At 39.5% G+C, this 21903-nt stretch overlaps 1 protein-coding gene across 1 annotated transcript in view; it reads right to left on the reverse strand.

The window, feature by feature from the left end:
- Nucleotides 1-15505, reverse strand: part of LOC149162717 (uncharacterized) — an 80980-nt gene extending 65475 nt beyond the window's left edge. Inside the window, exon 1 of the mRNA XM_089435272.1 lies at nucleotides 15253-15505. The gene's annotated coding sequence lies outside the window, so the exon portion shown is untranslated. The remainder of the gene's footprint in view (nucleotides 1-15252) is intronic.
- Nucleotides 15506-21903: the final 6398 nt, after the last annotated feature.

The raw sequence follows: 21903 nt of genomic DNA on the forward strand, positions 1-21903 counted from the left end.
CAAAGGACGCAAAAGGCTAACGCAGGTGACACAGAAGCTGTAGAGGCTGATGCTGGGCTTCAGAGGTGGCGCTGGGGAGATTCTGTGGGGTAGACTAGGAGTAGATCAGCAGATTCTGAGTAGGGATAAGGTGACTCAGCTCCTAGAGGAGTGATGCAGTTCCAGACCAGTGCTTGGAACAACTTTTGCTGTCCAACATAGGGAACAACCGGAGTCACTGTGGGCCTTGATCATCCGATTGTTGATTTGTCAGAATATCTTTCTCCGAATAGAGGTACTATTGCCAAGGATATTCTTTGTTGGGTGAGCCATTTCTGGCACCCTAGTTGTATTCACGAAATCTGCTTAATAATACAAACCCTCTATATGCTGCATCGGTTTTCCTGAATTGGGTTTTTTCGAGGACGATTGTCCAAAGATAACAGCGTCCCTTGTGTTGTTGTCTCAGTTTATTTCAGTGCATGATCTGTATATTTGTGAAGGTTGCAATAGTGTTTACTTCGATGTTTATACAATTAAATAACTTGTTAATGTAAAGAACAAGTAGGAGATTGTAAACCAGTAATTGCAATAGGGGTTTCTGATGTGTTAGATTCAGGAATTTTCAGATCTGATATTTTGTATAGTTGTTTTCCCAAAGTAACAATAACATTACAAGGTCTAGACTCATATACAGCATGACGCTTCCACAAGTATGGTTGGACTAAAAGAACATCACAAACTTCAAGGGGATAAATATCACACAATTTCTCATCCTTGAAGGGCTTGATGTCATACGGCAAGTGACATTGTTGGCTGACGTGGAGATCTTGCCCTTGGTGGAGCCACTTGATGGTGTATGGTTGTGGGTGTGGTGTATCAACATATCCAACTGCTTAATGACCTCTACTGAGATGAGGTTCTTTTGACTCCCTCTATTGACAATGAAACAAAGTGGAGTACCCTTCACCCACATTTCTAAGTGAAAGAGGTGCTCACCTTCCTCTGGATCTCCAGGCTCACTTTGCTAGACCTTGGTGGTGGCAATGATTGCACTGTGTTTTGCATGAATGATCTATTTATCCTTGTCTAAGCCTAGTTCAAAGTTGGAACCTGCATCTGACTCTACCTCCTTTAGCTCGGCCACCAATTACTGCCTTGCGTGACATTCATTGGTGTTATGAGAGGGCCTCTTGTGGAATGCGCACCATTTTCTCGTGTCTTTCTTTGTCTTCCCATTACCATTCTTTGTTTGTGGCTTAGATGGGTTGTCTTGGGGTGGTCCACCCTGGCTCTATCCTTTGTTCTATGATTTTGGGATGTCCTTGTTCTTCGCAGACCCAAAGTCTCACTTATTCTCTTTAAATTTTTGCTCGATTTTGACAACATATCGGTATGTTGTGCCAAGAGAGGATATGTCCAAGAACTTCATTTATATTTTGATGTATCCGTGCAGACAGCCACGGTACTTGAGCACCAGATGTCACTCTGAGTCTTTGATAACCAGCTTGGTGCGCAAGGTATGAAAGATATTTGTGAACTCTGGCACTACTTGGTCCCTTTCTTGTCGTAGTGTGGTCCATCTCATGTACTGGTCTTCGTAGCTTCCAACAAGGTAATATTGTTCCTTAACAGCATCCCTAAAAGAGTCCCAAGTGGGTGCGACTGAAAATAGTGTGGATTTCTCTATGGCTTTTTGCTCATGGTAAGTATTCCACCAATCCTTAACATGCGGAGTAGCCTTATGGAGTGCAAAGGTAATCTTTTCTCTATTGGAAAAATTGTCGATCGAAAAGTACCCTTCTAGCAAATTTAACCATTTGTCTAGAGCATTTGCATCTATCTGGCCTTCAAATATAGGAATATCAAAATTAACTTGTACCTTAAAGGGGGTAGCACCTCCAAAGTGGCCACTTGATGAAGATACGTCACTTATTGGCACCCATTGAAGGATTTGGGAAAAATTATCCATCATAATTCCTTTGTTGCTCGAGAGCTTCCTTGAGCAACAATTTAATAGTGTAGGTTTTAGCCCTATATAGAAATTACCTGCAAACAAATTCTTCAAACAGAAAAAATATATAATGGCGAGAACATAAAACAAATATACATAAATATTTTCCCCTAGATTCCAAAACCGAGACTACCGGATTGATTTTTCATTATATTCCTTTCAATGTTACAATACATATATATACATGTTGAAGCATTCATAAACCCCAATCCACTAACCCTGAATTAGAACATAATCATAGTTCCCTTGACCGGATCTACAAAATATCATGGGCAGAAAACCATCATGCCCAAAACCATATGCAAACCCCATGCACAAAACCATGGGTAGGTACGCCTACCATATTTGGGTCCATCCCCCATCCTTGGGCGTGCCCAACTATTATTGAGTCCGCATATAAAAAAAATCCTAGAGCATTGCACGGGGGCAAACCCCCCCACAAGGGGTGTTGCCGCCCCCACTATGCTCGGTGCCACGTACAGCACATGCGGGTAGTCAGGGAAAAAACATAACACATACCCAACAAATAGGATCTCCTGCTCCCTTGTCTTTCTTTTCTTCAACCATGGAAGGTCGTCAGCATCGGTGAGGATGGCCTTGTAAGGGCTCAAGCAGTTCAAGTCCTAACTCCTTATAACCCAACCTCATTGGGTACATGCATAGAAAAACAAGTAAAGAGCAAACTTCTCTAATACCACTAATCCAAATTTATGAAGGGAATGAAATGATATACAGGATTTATAACCAAAACACAAAGATACAGTGAAACTTGACTTCTATTATTAAATGGAAAGTGCTTAAACTGTATAAATGTAAAATTAAACAATTAGCTCGAATGGTAGTAGCTTATCTTAGAGAAGAGATGTGACAGCTACGCACCTTCGCCAAACTGTCTTACAATGAAGCTTGAAGGCATTTTTATCATAAAAAAGCAATGAGAAACCCTAAACATCCAAGAACCTAACCCTAGGAGGTGAAGCACAAAAAGACTAGTGGACCTTGATGGGGTAAGTTGGAACGTCAACTTCCTAGGGTTGTAAATTTGACATATGATCTCTATTTTGTGCGCTTGATAGCCTGTTGGAAAGGTCTAACCAAGAAGTACATTTTTCCCATGCAATAGTCAGTCTATGACTATTCAGTGCCTCTTTCACCAAAAAAATGTCGTTTAGGGCCTCAAAACAGCTCCAAAAGTTCAAGACCTAAATGTTGGCTTGATGGGGCCTGACCCAGGTTCGAAGTTATTTAGCCAAACAAATCCCTGTACCACTGGCCCTTTCGGCAACAGTCTGCAGAGCGCGAACTGAGATCTCACCCGAAGCAATTTGGGGGGGATGCTGGAACCAAGTTTCCGCACCCTTGAGATGTCTGAGGGGTCGATTTAGTCCAACTGTGACTACCTTCGCGCAGGTTACTGCGCACAATTCCTGACCTACGAGGCCTTCGCGCCCTGTTATATTCGCCTTTGCGCAACCCTAACCAGGGGCTGTGAAGCTTTCGCACTGCTAGAGCAGCGATCCCCGCTATTTCCCTCAGTTACACAGCGGATCTTACTTATCTTCTTATAATAGTTAGTTATCTTTGCGTAAACAAATACTTTATCTTATATTCACTTATTCAACATATTCATATAAGTTCGCGCAACAAATAAACTGTAAACTTGCAATTCATGCCCAATATACGTCAATGCATAAAACAGGAAATGATAAACAGAAATACTATAAAACTTCTCTTTATTAATGCTTCAATCGATTACAGACTCAACCTGCCCTACGCACTCAACTGCAGGGGTCCGCGCACTTAGCTGTGGACTACTAGGCCTTTGCGCACTCAGCTGCAGAGCCTTCTCCTACTCTACGACCCAAAGACTCGACTTTCCACTTAGACTCAATGCTTCATCATTAGATCTTCTATCTTCTATTATCTTATTCATCTTTTTACACTTAGAGCCTCACTCTATTTATACAATCCCATGGTCCGCAGACCATGGGTAGAACTCTCAAGCTGACACTACATTTTACAAAAGTAAGGGCGGACAACCCTATGACTCAATTACAACTTCGTGCTCCGCGCCCACAAATCGCGGAGTCTTTACATCAAACTTAGTCAAAACTTGGGCTTCAAGCCCCAAAACTTGCTTTGGGGGGTCCCACACCCAACAGGCCCCCAACACAAACATCGTGATTCGCCCTCGAGTCACTCTGTCGTTGCGGAGATCTTCGCGCCAAGACCTCCCAACTCTGCTCGGACTGCTGCAAGGTCGGCAGCGCACTGAGCGGTTGCCTACTGTATCTCTTGTACGCGTTGTTCGGAGACCGAGGTATCTAAATTGCTTCCCTGTAGCTGCTCCTGCGTCCCCTGCATCTGTTTATAGTCCCACGCCTTTTTTTCAGCTACGTGGAGCGCTAAGACTGTGCTGTTGTCGGCTAGTCAGATAGTCGGGGCACCCATGTATGGCTTTAACCAACTGCCATTCACTTTGCCTGGGAAGGGTTCTCCATTTAGCTTTACCAACTGCACCGCGCCTCCATCTGTGACTTCCTTAATAACATATGGTCCCAGCCAATGCATTCTGAACTTTCCTGAGAATTTATCAAACTTACTATCATATAGTAACACCAAATCATTCACCTTGAAGGTGCACAACTTAATATGTTGATTGTGCCAGGCCTTTTCACGCTGCTTTTGTACTTGCTAATGGAATCCAGCTAAAAATTGTTCCTCTTCGAGTTCCTCCAACTGTGCAAGCCTCTCCTTCAGGGCTCCGCGGTTCGTCATACCTGTGAGCGCTGCTATGCATAGACTAGGCACGATATACTCCATTGGGATTATGGCTTCCACTCCATAGACCAACCGGAAAGGTGTCTGTCCCGTCCGTTTCTTGCACGGTGTCCTATAAGCCCACAAAACTGCTGGTACGCGTAGGTCCCAATCACTTCGTTGCGAATTATATACCATGTTCAATGCTTCGCACACTTCGTTAAAGGCTTCTGCATGGGTAACCTTCTGCACACTCGTTCTTTCCACACTCCTTCGTCCCAACTAGAGGGACCGTTTGCGCAATTGCCTTGCCAACACATGCCTATTGACCGTGTTCCCCAACGTGAAGTCCATATGCATCCGCACAGGTTGTTTACTATATGCCTTTACCCACCTGGATTGAAGCGTGCGCAGACCATCCCGTACATTGTATTTATCTGTTAGCCACATCTGAGGCTTCCCAAAACGCATGTGCATCATTCTCCTGCATTCGCGCCAATCCTCAAAGCTTCCTTGGTGCGTACCCCACCACCTCACGGGCGTAGCGCGTAGTACCCATTTCAAAGCCTCGAAACGTTGTTGTTCCGGCACCTCCCTTTCAAATCTATTCAAGAAAGCATCTACCTCACTTAACCCATCATAAGTAGGCAGATCCCTTACTTCCGTCGATACGCAGTGCAACGATCTTGTCATCATGTTACAGTTCAGCGTGGTTACCTCGTGTAACCGGTTCTGCCATCGCTCTATCTCTTCATCTGAATCCGATGTACAGGAGCTTTCGCGCTCCCATGAGATCCGTCCATCCGCGATGGGATTTACCCAGTCTTGCTCTCACGCGGTTATCTTGTAGATGCAGTCCAAATCGTCATCGCTTTCATAGTCGTGCACCGGCTCTATGTAGCGCAATCCTTCTGCAGGGTCCAAAGGTACGACTACGCGCAGAGACTTTTTCTCAAAAATCATCTTGCGCTTCTTTAGATTTATCACCCTGTTCATGTCAGTGGCCCAATCAATTCCTAAGAGCGCGGGATAGGGATTGTTGTCATCAACAATCTCTATCACTTCAAAGTCTGCTAGCACGCTTGCCCCTTCAATATCCATGGTGATTCCTTGCAATCTCCCCATGGGTATTATCTTTTGTTGGTTCGCCATTCGCAGCTAGATAGGAGACCATTGCAGCGTAGGCCTTCCCATGCGCTCCCATGTCTGCTTCGGCAGAACGTTCGCGTCCGACCCTAGGTCCAGAATTACTTGGTCCATCTCATATTCTCCAATCTGCACAGTCAACCTCATTTCTCTTCCCGTCCTCGTCGCATGCTTTCCAATCTTTCAGACTACGCACGGTTCTCCTGGCGCAGTCCCAGCGCATCTATTAATGAGTTCCTGTAATCCCTTTACAGCCTTACTGTCGCGCAGTAGCTTCATGCATGTTTCTAGGAACGTCGTGAGCATCGATGGGTCCATTTCTGGCTCCGGTCTGTCTTTGCTTCCTAAAGTGGAGGCATCAACGAAGCTCTTCCTAGCTTCCATGAAGGTTTCCTTAGCACGCTCCAAATCAAACTCTGGTTCTTTCGTCGGAGCCTTACGAACCCAAGTACTATCTTCAAGCTGTTTGCCTTTATCATCTCCTGTTGTAATTCCACTTCGGAGCACAATGTTCACATTGGGGTCTTCCTCGCACAACTCAGACCTCATCATCTGCAAGTTCTGAGTCGGGGGAGGTTGGAGCGCTCCCTTGTCGTGCAACCTAGCTATCAGTGTAGGACAATCCTCCATCTCATGATCAAACAAGGTACAATACAAACATGATAGACGCGTTGGATTTGTACAATCACGGGCATAATGTCCTGGCCCCCCGCAATTGTAACATATTAGTTGTCCACGACCTCTTCCAGGTCCTCCTCCACTCATACAGCTCAGTAGGGAAAGATGCGAAGAAAATTTCGTGGATCTCCATGTACAGGTAGCAATCTAACCACTTTTCCTTTGATCGCCGCGGATTCTAGTTCTCCTGCACCGCGAACTCATGAATTCTCCTGTCCAACCAACCTTCAATTTCTTTCTTAGTTGGATTCCAATGATACGACATCAGACATCTCTATGCAGATTCCGATCCTAGCAACGGAACCATTTGTTGGCTTGATGGGGCCTGACCCAGGTTCAGAGTTATTTAGCCAAACAAATCCTTGTACTACTGGCCCTTTCAGCAACAGTCCACAGAGCGCAAACTGAGGTCTCACCCAAAGCAGTATGGGGGGATGCTGGAACCAAGTTTCTGCACCATTGAGATGTATCAGGCGTCGATTTAGTCCAACTGTGACTACCTTCATGCAGGTTACTTCGCGTGCTTTCCTGACCTACGAGGCCTTCACGCCCTATTATATTCGCCTTTGCGCAGCCCTAACCAGGGGCTGTGAAGCTTTCGCGCTGCTAGAGCAGCGATCTGCACTATTTCCCTCAGTTACACTGCAAATCTTACTTATCTTCTTATAATAGTTAGTTATCTTCGCGTAAACCTATGTTGCAGGAAACGTAGGGCAAGGGGGCGTTTCTGTATGGAAACGAGTACGAAACGCTGAAACGTGTGTGGTACGGCCCTGAAACGCGTTTCAGGCCGTATTGCCACGTTTCACGAAACTGAAACGTGGCCAGTACGGCCTGAAACGCGTTTCAGGGCTGTACGACTCACGTTTCAGCTTTTTACTTGTGTTTTTTTAATTTTTTTTTTGGTTTGTTTTCTAATTTATTTTTAGGTTATCCTAGTGACTTCTAGTTGCTTCTAGATGCCTATCTAAAATTATAAAAGTGAACTTTTGCCCTAGTGTTGATATGCAGTTCATAGTAATGTTAAATTCTTAAAGTAAAAGTGATATTCTCCTTTATTTTTCATTTTCATCCTTTTACTTAAATTTTTAACATTACCATGAAATGACTCAGGATGTTTGAAAGTGGTTTCGCCCTCATTGGATTTCATATGGAGAAAGTAGAATTTTAAATCTCACTCAAAATCCAACAGACTTATCTGTTTTTCAGGATTTCAGGATTGGGGGGATTGCAATGTTTCCATTGGATTTTATCATGTACTAGGGTATGGAACCTGTATTTAATCAAGAGAATCAAGCCCTCTATGCAGGGGAGACTCCCAATAATGAAGAGCATGTAGGGTACTAGGGTATGAAACTTGTATTTAATGAAGAGCACTAAGGTCGTTCGACTATGTAGGAGGAGACTCCCAATCAAGCACGAGACAAGAAATTAGAAATTTTTCGTGCCTGATTTTGGATATTTATATTTTCATTATGTGATCATTCATGAGTAAATGTGATGTAAATTTAGAGACTTGTAGTTTATGCATTGACAATTGACAATTTTATCATAATGTAATAAATTAGAATGTATCATATATGCTTTATGATTGCACATATTTCTTAAATGTCCTAATCTATATATATATATATATATATATATATATATATAGATATATATATTAGCGTTTCCCCGTTTCCAAAATTTGGGGAGGTCGCGTTTCGTATCGGTTCCCGTTTCGGAAACTCGTACCCGTTTCCCTGTTTCGTGCAACCTAGGCGTAAACAGATACTTTATCTTATATTCACTTATTCAACATATTCATATAAGTTCGCGCAGCAAATAAACAATAAACTTGCAATTCATGCGCAATATACGTCAATGCATAAAGCAGGAAACGATACACAGAAATACTGTAAAACTTCTCTTTATTAATGCTTCAATCGGTTACAGACTCAACCTGCCCTGCGCACTCAGCTACAGAGCCTTCTCCTTCTCTACGACCCAAAGACTCGACTTTCCACTTAGACTCAATGCTTCATCATTAGATCTTCTATCTTCTACTATCTGATTCATCTGTTTACACTTAGAGCCTCGCTCTATTTATATAATCCCATGGTCCGGTAGAACTCTTAAGCCAACACTACATTTTACAAAAGTAAGGGCGGACAACCCTATGACTCAATTACAACTTCGCGCCCACAAATCGCGGAGTCTTTACATCGGACTTAGTCAAAACTTGGGCTTCAAGCCCCAAAACTTGCCTTGGGGGGATCCCACGCCCAACACTAAAAAACTGTAAAATACTGCCAAAATAGAAAATTGTGTTGTGAGCTAGTGGAATAGGTGGGTAGCCATTGATATCCACCAGGATCAGAGAGGAATACTCCCACTATCCAACCATGAATGGCAAATAAATAGGTCCTTCCTTTATATAAAGAAGGTAAGGAACTTCCTTTACATTAAAATAATATTTTTTGGGGAATATCCTTAGATCTAGCAAGGAAATTCTAGATCTAGTCTACTTCTAGAAACTATGATTGATGAAATAAAGTGGTCAAAGCCACATGTACAATGAGAAATAATAGATCCGCACAAAAATATGGATTGATCCATCTAACTAGGAAAGAAAAACTCCATAAATTATTATATCTTGAAAATGATGACCAACATCCCCTTGATTCGTGCTTGAAATAGTTGTTAAACCTAGCAAGATGTGTCCACATTCCAAGAAATGGTCCAACCTTCCCACATTTGACTTTATGTAAGCTAATTGAGAGGAATAGTAGCCCAACAACTAGCTTCGGTGACTCTGACAACTAGTTTGACCTTTGTTGACTGCCACATGTGTGTTGGCATGCAAATTGATCAGTCCCAATAACTACCTTGTACAAAATATGACCTACCAAAGTTGTTCAGTATTTTGTTTGAGGGAGGCCCCATCACAAGGATTCCAACGAGCTATCACATGCCCATTTTTTATTTAGGGCGTTAGCTGTAGGCCACCTTGAATAACTCACATGTGTGAGTTGAAACTGTTGTTTTTTTCCTTGCATTGGTGCTAGAGCTCTGATGTTTTGCTAGTTTTGAGCTCCAAGAGGCTGGAAAATATGATAGGAGGCTTTATGCATGACATGCAATGTAAATATACTTTTCCACCTTTTGCTCATGCATTTACTATATTCATGCCTTCAATTGCTGAATTTTACTTGAAAAAAACATTTTTTGCCAAAATTTCAATGTGGCATGTCAAGTGTGCATAATGTTGAACAAAATGAGCCCTTGTTGAATTTTGTACCTCAAACCCCTATGTATTTGGATTCCTGAAATGTGAAAATAGTCAAATATATTCTTGTCTCCAATCTACCCTACTGAATATAAATGAAGAATTTAGCTATAGGTACCCCTATTGGAAGGAGGGGTAGCAAACCCTAAGTGCATCAAAAGGTGATAAGAGAAGTATATAAGGCATTCTCTTGGCTTGTAGAAATGTTTTTTTGTTGTTGTGTCATTGCTATGCCCAGAACTCACCCTTTTGTTGATAAGTATGTTGAGAATTCATCCAATAAGTCTCTATCTTTCTTTGTTGAGTTTGGATAATCAATCCATGTTCAAATTTCTTCTACGCATGATTTCGCTACTTTAGAGTCTCTGGCCAATAGAATCCTCCAAAGCATGAAACTTCAAGACAAAAAGGACAAACCCAAAACCTATTCCTTCATTTACAACACCTTCCAAATTGTACACTCTTGTATCCCAAAGAAACTTGGGTGCAATATCCACCACTTTTGAGATTATGGTTGAGTCATCTTAGATGATGAAAAATCCATGTTTCCCTCTATATGTGGTATAACATTTTGGTCACGTCATTAGTCAGCCTATGATGTCTCCTATAGGTTTTTTGGACCTAGGTACTGTTGATAAATCTATAGGGCAAGGATTGAAGTGATTTCTCTTTTCTTGATAACTACTTGTGATCTCTTTTTACTTTTTCTTACTTATTAGCTTCTTTACTAATTGTTATGTTTGTATATCATCAAACAGCTACCAAAACAATAAGAACAAGAATACAGAATGTAGGTTGCAAGCCAGGGCCAAAGCCTCTCCGCTCGAGAGGAAAACCCTCAAATCTCTTCTTATAGATTATTTAATTGATGAATTCCAAGACCTCTAGACCAAGACCAAGTCCAACCCTTCCAGATGAAGTGCTTCCTTTTTCCAAGTCAAACCCAATCAAATCTCTTCCAACAGCACAACTTCAACCCCCAGCTCCAGAATTTCGGCCTATACTACAGGTCTGAAATTTTCGGCCCTCCCAACAACAATTATCGCCACATGTGCGAGCTTATTTTGGCCTCCCAAGACTTCTTCAACCTTCGCTTGGCTTTCTCCTTCTTTTGGTGCTTGAGGATGGCCTAATGTGACCTTCGCTGACCTTCTTTCTCTTCCTTCTTCAAGATCGAACATGCAGAAGAAAAACCCTAGACCAGCAGCAGAAACCCTAGCCTTCCTTCACACATGTGAGAGAGAAATAGCCCAGAAACAAGTCTTCTTCATCCTCTTCCTTCTTTGTTGCATTCTTCCTCTTCCTCCTTCGCTTGAATGAGTGAGTGATGAGTTCCCTCCTTTATATAGGCTTCTTAAGGTGGACGTGGCTCCTCAAATTAGGCTGACTTCCCAGCTGCTAGGCCAACTTGGTCTTGAAGGGTATTTTGACCATTTAACGACAAAAATAATGTTTTTTACAAGTTACAATGTGCCCGATGGGGTCTTCAACTTATGACAATGACTCTTTTGACTTCTTGACCTAGGGAAAATCTTAGAAGCACTCAATGGGTGCTTGACCTCTAAAATAAAAGACCTTGAGAATGAAATCCATGCTCCAAAAATAATAATAATAAATGTTCTTTCATTTTACAATATACAAGAATTAAAAGTACATTTCATATTTATGAAGACCGAACCTAGTTACACATTTTTCAACAAGTAGAAACAATGGCAAAGAGTATGATCCATCTCTAGTATAGTTTCTTCTATTTGGAAACCTTCACCATTGCCTCTGTAGTGCAAGAACAATTAGAATGCATGAACCAAATGAAACCTCACCAATTTTGCTTTAGACAAAATGGTGGGTAACAGGTCTCATAATGAGGGAGCATTGTGCAACCTTTGCTTTGGATTTTTGCATTCCCTTATGATCTCTCCATTTTGTTTTGCATTTTGACCTTTACATCTTTTTCTTTCCATCCTTTTGATTATTTAGCTATATCAACCTCGAGCTTATAGCTCCTTCTCATGGGACTATGAAGCGTGTCCTTTTTGTGGCGTATGACAACCAATCATGAACAAGACAATGGAGATCGAGAAAGATGGAAAGTATTAAGTATGGAATTGGATAAGGCTATGCTACACCTTTTAAACCCCTCCCCGCTAGTACAACTCAACCCAAGAGTGAAAACACTTATCTAGGAAATGATGATGACCACCAAGGTGAAACAAAGGCAAAAAGCACAAATTTAGAGCATCATGATCCATTATCCAACTCAACTAATGATCACTACTTTCATAACAAGTACATAGTACATTAATACTCAATATAAAGCAAGGAAATAAATTAATAATATAACTCATGTATTTCAAGCACCATAGTCATCAAATGTGAGTTAGCTGAGCAAAATGTGGGAAGCATCATTGGTCAACTATCTATGAGGAACCATGGATGTCATTTGTGGAACTACTGTTTGTAATTGAGATTACAGGATAAAAGTCTCCTCTAGTCACCCTTAGATGTCAGGGAGTACCAAGCTATAAATGTTGTTGTACTCTCTAGTCCCTTTGACCTAAAATGATCTTAGATGGACATTAATATAAATTCAGTTCATTGCTTGCAAGGAGGTTTCCTAAGCAGTCTATATGATTTCCTAAGAAGTCCAGGCAATTTCCTAAGCAGTTTTTGCTTCCTAGGTGAGTTTCAAGGCATGCAAATGTTTGTATAACTAGTTGGGTAGTTTTGTTTGTTAAAGGGGAGATTTATTGATCACATAGTGGACATCAACATTTGAAGGGTGATTACAGAATGTCAGAGGAGTTTTCATCTGTATGTATTTATGACTCTTTTGAGGGTTGATATAAGTTTGTAGGTCGAGGTCTTTACTTCTATAGCTGGAACTTGGAAATGTATGAGAAGTATTGTGAAAAGCCAAAGAAGGTTTCAAATCATTGTGTAGTGTCAGAGGACAAGAAAAGGAAAAGTTCAATATCAGCAAGCACTAAATGAACATATTGAGGTGGTTTCTTGGTGACTTGTTCTCTTCCAAGAAAAGACTAGTTGGCAACAGTGCTTTAAACCCTTTTTATGAACATCGAGAGATCAAGTGCCAGAGTAACTAAGCGGACTGGTTATCTAGCGGAACAAGGTCACAATAGGACTTCTAGACGTGGAGAGAACCCATGGAGCAATCCAATTTGGATCTACCATGCAGTGGATGAGCACAGCCTAAGAAAACTATTACAATTCTTTGACAATCTGAACAGCAATAAGCCGCAGAAGCATCCAACTTGTCATTTTCCATCCAGCTGGGAGTGCTAGATTGTGAAGTTTCTCGCGGTAATTGGAGGAGAGCATTCCTAACTGCGCTCATGTTAGTCATTCAAAGCAATCGGTACCTTTTCCGTTGGTAAGCTACTTGTGCCTTCTTTCACATAAAAGAAGTTTTATTATTTATATTATCAATTATAGCGTTCATTTACAATAAAATAGCTTATATACAGTTTTCATATTCTTTAATCTTGCAAGCATATATTATCAATTATAGCGTTCATTTACAATAAAATAGCTTATATACAGTTTTCATATTCTTTAATCTTGCAAGCATTCCAATTGTCATTTAAAATATGTTGCGGAACATTATGCAATTATTCAAAATCATTATTTTTTAAATTATTCTTTAAATAACTGAAGTCACTCTGGAATGTCCATTAAATTATGTTCCGTGAATGTGGGCTGCTTTCCACTGGCAGGTTATTAAGATAACTTCGAGCAAATTAAACTTATATAGTTAACCCTTTATACTCTCATGCTAAGTTTAGTTTCAGTTAAATTTCACGGAAATATATGTAATTTTTATTTTTTAAAGAGCCTATTGACCTACTTGGAAAAATTTATCTGATCTCAGAACATTGCATTATTTTCTTTAGGCATCGTTCATCAACAAGAAAATTGAAGGCAAGACCCACCGGATTCTCTTCATTTTGCTAATATACTTTGTAAGTTTAAGTCAACTAAGTTTGCCCATATCCAGCAGATACTGCTCAGTTGTAGCACAAAGAGAATCTAGAAACATTAGCACTAAGAGAAACTAGAAACATTCTATAGTCCAGTATGGATGAGATGTGTAATTTCTGTGTGTAACATTTATATATCAGAATAGATAGATGTTATAAACCATTGTAGATTCATAACTCTAGATCTTTTAATCACAGAGAAATTTACATCTCGATTTCTTTTCAAACCCTCTGGGTGCTTAATAGAATCTGGAGTTAGGTTGGACCTGCGCTAGTTTTACTTTAATTAAACTGGAAAAGTAATATATTTCCTATCGTTTATTCGGCTCAAGCTATTTCACATTAACTAGTCTGAAATAGCACCTTTTGCAAAATGACTCGAGTCTGGCGCAGGTGTTCCTGTAAAGCTGTTTCTGTCTCTTAAAGTAGCTGCTGTACTTCAAGCATTTTGCAGGTCTTTAAGGAAATTTAATCTGTCCTTAATTTATCTGAAATAACACCTTTTGTCAAATGACTTCTAGTATGGGCCTGGTGTCTCTGCCATGCTTCATTCTTTGGGGTGAAGCACACTGTCTTCTTTTTCTGGAAGTAGCCGGTGGCCTATTTCAAACATTTTGCAGGTATTCACAGAAATTTAATCAGTCTCTGGGCAAATTTGTCAAAGGACCAGCAATTAACATGACCTAACTCGTGACTTATTTAATATAGTGTGGATGTACTAATTGACACTTTAGAAAGGTGGATTAATACAACTAGTGAAGAACTTCGCGTTCTGCTCTAAGTTTCCGGTAAGGATAAATTATACTTCGCGTTCTGTTCAAGTTTCCCGTGTGGATAAATTATAACAAATAGACTCACTCAAATGCGTGTTCTTAAAGTCTGGATAACTGTATTTTCACTTGAATGATCAGCTTGAACAACAAATGAGAAGCCGCTGTCAAAATAATACATTTTACGGGAGACATGTCTTTAATATCCTAAAGAACCAAAGCTTAAAAGAATCCAGATCTTTACCTCGACCTTGCAATACTTAAAGTTAGTTAGCGGATAAACTGAAATACAAAGAAAGAAGAAATGCAGGCAGGTATAAAGACGAAAGAGAGTAGAAATACATCCAAATGTAAAGTTTTCGTGCAAGACTGGAAAAATTGAAATATCAAAAGGTGGAGCGGACGAATTTATCGGTCATGATTTTGAATCATAAAATAATTTCAAGAACAAAAGCATCTGCTACAGAAAAACCGCATAAGAAATAAGAAATATCCATTGAGAAAAATAAGCATTATTCGCTTTGAATTTCCCGAATTCCGTGCATTTGTGTAATTATTTATCGTCCTGATGCGAATTTCTCTCTGAGAAACAAAAAGAACGTGAATTCAGCTTCAATTTGAAAAGGCTAGAAAGTAAACCTGCTTACGTGTTGTTTAATTTCTGCTCGATCGAAAGCTGGCTGGCTATTTAATAAAAGAAGTGCGATTTAAAGAGTAAAGTACTGAGATCTCTGGTTGGAAATCTTCCTGCGCTCAAAAAATTATTTCCATCAACTTATTCAACTATCAGTTTAAATAGGCTCTGATGGAAGCCATTCCACCTTTCCCTTCGCACGGCAGTAATGGCTTGAGTTGCTTAATGTGTTCCATTATCGGCCTATCCGCTCGTGTGTGCGACCGTCAAATTTAAAATATTAAAGAACATCTAGTACAAAGTTTGTAACGGATGATGAGTAATGTTTAGCTTAAGAAATTACTATTGGTCGGGAAGTTATTTAACAAAGTTTTCTAACCTTTTTGCCCATAAAGTTACTTTTAATTGAAAGGTGCTTGGTTTTTAAATTATTATTATTGAAATTTGAAAATAAAATTATCAGTAAAATATTATTTTATTGTTGGAATTATAATTTTACTATATAAATAGATTTAATATTTTGGAAAAAATATAATTTTAATTCAAGGATGCTTGGTTTTTAAATTATTATTATTGAAATCTGAAAATATAATTATCAGTAAAATATTATTTTATTGTTGGAATTATAATTTTAACTATATAAATAGATTTAATATTTTGGAAAAAATATAATATTAAGAATTGTAAATTTTTAATTTTAACATAAAAGATGAGAATTATCCAAATAGATGTGGAATTATAATTTTAACTATATAAATAGATTTAATATTTTGGAAAAAATATAATTTTAATTGAAGGGTGTTTGGTTTTTAAATTATTATTATTGAAATTTGAAAATATAATTATCAGTAAAATATTATTTTATTGTTGGATTATAATTTTAACCATATAAATAGATTTAATATTTTGGAAAAAATATAATATTAAGAATTGTAAATTTTTAATTTTAAGAATTATCCCAATAGATGTAAAACTTTTTGATCAAAAAAGTTTTATAAATCATATTTTCTACATAGATTAATTTAATTTATTCTAATATATGGTAGTATATTGTAAAATGATAATAATTTTTTTTTATTTTTTGTTGTTATTTTAATTTATTTTTAAATTGAAAGAGAGAATTTCCCGATCTGGGTGTGATACAATGCAAAATCTTTCTCGAGATTTGATAAATTATTGATATGACTTTTGGCAAGGCCGAAGGGCGGCCACCTCCTAGGGGTAGCGTGTGCAAACTGGCTAATGGGATGGGAGACAATGGTGAAATGTTAAATGTTGAAACGATGAGTTGCAGAGCACGTAAATTACAAGTGGAACAAACAACTCTCCTCCTGCCCGCATTTGTCCTATCCTGGTGTTGGGTTCTAAGGAAAAGTGGCAAACGTTCGACTCTCTCATGTTGGTTCGATCGGGTTGGCGAAGTTGCGCTTAGACTAGGTCCAAGCCCTCCTGGTTGTTGGCGTTCGCAACCGGGTATGTTTTCTTCTCTTTTCCCTTTCCTTTGGGACTGTGGCATGTTCGAAATACTCTCCACTACAATGACAATGACAAGCTCTGTAATTGGAATGTTGGAGGTAATGGAAATGGGTGTCTGGAAAGATGGAAAGTTTTTGTAGTGTTATTCTTTGTTGTGTGTGATGTTTCTATGCCGGTGTTAGTTTTCTTTGGCATTTTATTGTCTAGAATGGGCATGTATTTTTTATTCTGGGTTAATTATTGCATAGTGAAGGACTATATAGATGACAGTAAAGGATATTCCCATGTTTTGTTCATCCTAATCATAACAATGAAAATACGCATTATGTATTTGATTTACTATGTATATGAGGTGGCCCATAAAGGTGTTTGGGTCGGGGAGTCGGTCTATGATATACACTATCGAAATTGTCAACAACCCCTTCGTATCTCTTTGTATTTCGACATTCTTGAGCACAGGGTACTAAACAGTGGTATAAAATGGTGGTGGAGACCACCCTAGTCGGTTTTCTGCCTTTATGCCAGGCTTTTGCCTAACTCAATTCATTTCTTGCTCTTCTTTAATGTTTCTACATCAGGTCCTTATAAACTGTGTTTACATTATGGGCGTGTGTTCAAAGACTGGTATTGGTTCTCGACCTACCCTATCTGTTGGCTTGTTTACAGTCTGTGTAATTTGAAGGTAAACAAGATGGCCCACCCTTCCCCTGGTACTAGCTCGACTAGTAATGGAGGACAGGGCAAAGGTCGTAAGACCGATAATCGTGGTAATAAGGTTTCCCTATCAGTTCGACCACCGAAGCAAAGTGGGCACATTTCTGATGCTCAGATTATATAGGAAGCGGTTCAGGCTTATAATATTGGAACTCCAGCTCAGGTGAAACAATTGATATCGTCATGGGAAGTTGATCTCAATCAACGAGCAGAAGTTGAAGTGCAGGTGGAGGATTGGCGAGTTCTTGCTCCAGATCCTAGTCATACTCGTGGGTGCACCACACAGTACAAACAAATAGTGCACCTCTATTGGCTTATGAAGAGTCTCGTGGCTAAAGCCATCATGTCATCGTTGGTTAACTCTGGCAAAACTGACCCAGGCCTTCAGGAAATCCAGAAGGAATTGCAGCTTATTCAATTCCAAATCCAGCAGCAGAATGTTCGCCTTGCCCATATTGAAAAGCACATTCCTTGCCTCCCCCAGTCAGAATTACCCGGATCTAGTGCTAAGGACCCTACCCCTGTGGATTCCTCTGATGATGATTAATTTTTAGTATTGTTATTGTTTTTTTTTACGTATATGTCGGATATATCATATATTACAACAATGTAGATGAACAATAGTTTTTAAACATTTAGGGCTATAAGGCCTTGTTTGACAGACTAAAGTTATTGAGATTTTGGATGACTTATAATGAGTTTCAGTGGCCAACAAACCTGCTTTGCCAATGGGTAGGTTGAGGCCACTGAACGTCTTTCATGGATGTAACCTGCTTTTGAAGATGAATGAATGAAGAGAACCTACAAAGCTTACAAAAAAAACAATTAAAAGAGAAAATAATTTTAATATTATTATTATAAATGATTTTTCCTTTGTTTTTCAATGATTTGGACCAAACTTGAGTCTCTTTCCATACCCACTTTGACCCATATCTGGTTTTGGCTAGAGTTTGAAACATTTTTTTAAAGCATTTTATCACTTATGTTGTTTATTTTGTTAGACTTGGCATCTTTCTGCCATGCTCACTTGAACCATATATGATTTTGGCGGGAGTTTGAAGCATTTTTAAAAGCATTTTGTCTATTGCATTATTTATTTTGATTTTATACATTAAATATCTTGTCATAATTGTTTTCTCAATGAGGAGAAGGCTCATTTTTATTTCCAGGACAGGATAGGATTTGTTGCTTTTAATTTTTAAATTATAAACTATAATTTTATTTATTTTTTTTCGAAATATGTATAAATAATGCATCGTCAAATTTCACATATATATAAAGACTAGCGCAACCATATAAATTAAATCACTGCTAAATGAAAATATGCATAAATCTATGATAAGCCTCAAAACACTTACTTATGATACATCTCACATTGCTAAAATTAAAAAAAAATCATAAAAATTAAAAAATGATAACTTTATTTAAATTATTATTATTAATTATAAAAAAATAATATAAATTAAACATTTATATATTTTAAAATAACATGTAACAAAAATTTTAAGCATGGAGATTCTTAATCTTAAATAGGTGTTATTACAATATCATGTGCCATTACTGTGGTTTTTAATTAATCAATTTAATTAAAAAGACAAAAAATGTATAATTATTTTGGAGATAAATATTAATATTTGATTTATGTACACTACTTAGAATATCCTATAATATTTTATAGAGGTTAAATCTATGTCATCTATCTAATAATTATTCATCATTAAATTAAAATTCTTGAAACCTTATTCCAAAATAAACACGCTTCAACATAATAAAAAAAATATAGAATATTCAAAAATAATCAAAGGTGATTAATTCATAGTTACTCTCAAATCTATATTAAATTTTCCACCTTCTAAACACGCTTCAACATAATAATAAAAAAATATAGAATATTCAAAAATAATCAAAGGTGATTAATTCATAGTTACTCTCAAATCTATATTAAATTTTCCACCTTCTATGTATTTATTTAAATTTCTTTAAATCTCTCATAATATTTACTACTATAATCTCACTGCTCTGCACGATTCGAGCTAGGTCTGAAACTGGTTGCTCGTTGCAGCGTTCTGGGCTGCCGGAGAGGCGCTCAGGCCCGGGCCTGAAGACGCTTGTTTTTTGCGCTGGTGGTGAGCGGTGCTTTTTGCTTCTGCTCTGGCCCGTATCGACTGTTGGTAACTCTTCTGCTCAGTCCGGGGGTGGGCTTTCCGCCCCCTCTTCTCTGCCTCCTCGTGCGGTGAGTTTTGATGGCTGCTCCAGTGTAACTTAGGCTTCTCTGCTTGGCCTGACCCGAGTGTGATCTTATCATGGATGCAGAAGGGGTGTCTGATCCCCCTCCTCTGCCTCCAGAGGTCCTGGCCTTCAAGTCGTTAGTGGCTTCCGGCCCAAAGCGTCCTCCTTCTGCGACTATGCAGAGGTTTGTAAAAAAGATGGACTCTATCCCATCAGTGGCTCTGCCCGAAGAAGATACTTGCAAAGCTGCCCTGAATCTGGCTGAAAGAGGCCTCATAGGCCAGTTCACAGGCCTTTGGCCTTCGCCAAAATCGGTAGAGGAGTGGACTCAAAGAAACTGGAAGCCTCTCATTAAAGAGGGTGTCAAAAGCTACTTCGTGGGTAAGGGATTCTTTGTTTTTGTATTCGAAAACCCTAACGACAAAGGATTAATTTTCAGAAATGGACCTTACTTCATGGGCCCCCAGGGCCTTTACCTAAACAAATGGTCGCCTGACTTTGACCCCACTCAGGACGTTCCTTCGGCTGTCCCGGTATGGGTCAGGCTTCCCCATTTGCCCCTCCACTGTTGGAATCACAAAACCCTACAGATCATAGGGAATGCCTTGGGAAAATACATAGATCAAGCTGCAAGGAAGGACCAGTATTCCTGCGCACGCATCTGCGTCGAAGTGGACCTGGAAGAAGGGCTACCGGAAGCCATCAAACTTACAGTAGCTGGGTGGACGTATGTACAAGAGCTGGACTACGAGCAGCTGCCGTTTAAATGCAGACACTGCCATGGTCATGGTCATTTTGCAAAGCACTGCAAGAAGAAGGCGGAGGAACAAGTGGACAAACAAAACGGGGATCAATGGATCCTAGTGCAGAAAAATGCAAATACAAAAAAAGGTACAGGAAAAGGCAATAAGAATGGAGAAACTAGCAGATCCAAAATAAACCAAGAGGTGGAAGTAAGTCCAAATGGGACAGAAAGTGAACAACAGATCCATCAAGTTAACCCAACAAAGGAGAATGAGGAGCAGGAAAATACTCCTCCTTCGCACAAAGAGGGAGCGGAAGCAACCCAGAGCGATTCCAACCAAGGCAGCCCCACCAACCTATCATATGCTGATATAGCAAGGAAAAAACCAATGGAGAGCTCAGATTCTTCGGAGGATGAAACCTACGAGCGTCCATCAAAAAAAGCAGGAAGGAAATCCCGAAAGGAAAAGAGGGAGGAGGAGGCAGAAAGACTTAAAACACAAGGAAGTCAGCCCACAATAGAAATGTCTATCGGGCGAAACACCAGGCCAAGGCCTTCCAAGGGAGGTCTCACCCATCAAAATAATAAATGATGAAGCTAGTCTCTTGGAACTGTAGAGGACTGGGGAATCCCTCCAAAATCGAGGCTGTTAAAGACCTTTTGAAAGCTGAACCCTCGGATATTCTCATGCTCCAAGAGACAAAAATAGAAGGGCAGGCCCTTCTAGAGGTCAGTAGATCAAAGTGGAATAAAAAAGTAGGCAAAGCAGTCAGTGCAAGGGGTACCTTTGGGGGCTTGGCAACCCTTTGGTCTGAAGATCTTTTCCATTTGAATAACTTCCAAGAAACCCAGCACTGGATCTTCACGGAATTGAAACACAAAGCAAGTAAGTTAACTATCTCTCTATTCAATCTTTATGTACCAGTTTCTTATACTGAAAAAAGAGAATGCTGGAACAGCCTCTCTGCCTTTTTAGATCTATCTTCCCCCATCAATATGATTATAGCAGGTGATCTAAATATCATAATGAAAACAAAAGAGAAGAGGGGGGAATTGTCAACAGGGATCCCATGCTGCCCATGGTTGAGGAGCTCTCCCAAAGCTGGGATCTGTTGGATTTTAACCCAGTTCGGGGTATATATACCTGGTCCAATAACCGGATTGGTCCGGAACACATCTCTGCACGACTTGACCACTTTCTGGTGCAAAGCTCCATAATGATGAATAAAAAAATCATCATCACAAAAATTTTACCTAAACTTACATCTGACCATAAGCCAATTCAGCTCCTCCTGGAAGAAGAAGAAGATCTTGGTCCCATCCCTTTTCGTTTCAGTCCCCTTTGGATTGAGAGAGAGGGTTTCTTAGACACGGTGAAAGAAGCTTGGTCCAAACCCATCAATGGATCAACTAGTTATGTTTGGGAGCAAAAGTTAAAAGCTACAAAACAAGCCTTGAAAGACTGGATCAAGAAACCAACCCATACTCCTCC

This window comes from Pinus tabuliformis, chromosome 5_2 (assembly GCF_031772625.1).
Source record: "Pinus tabuliformis cultivar Carrire ecotype Pingquan chromosome 5_2, CPIR1, whole genome shotgun sequence".
Taxonomy (NCBI): domain Eukaryota; kingdom Viridiplantae; phylum Streptophyta; class Pinopsida; order Pinales; family Pinaceae; genus Pinus; species Pinus tabuliformis.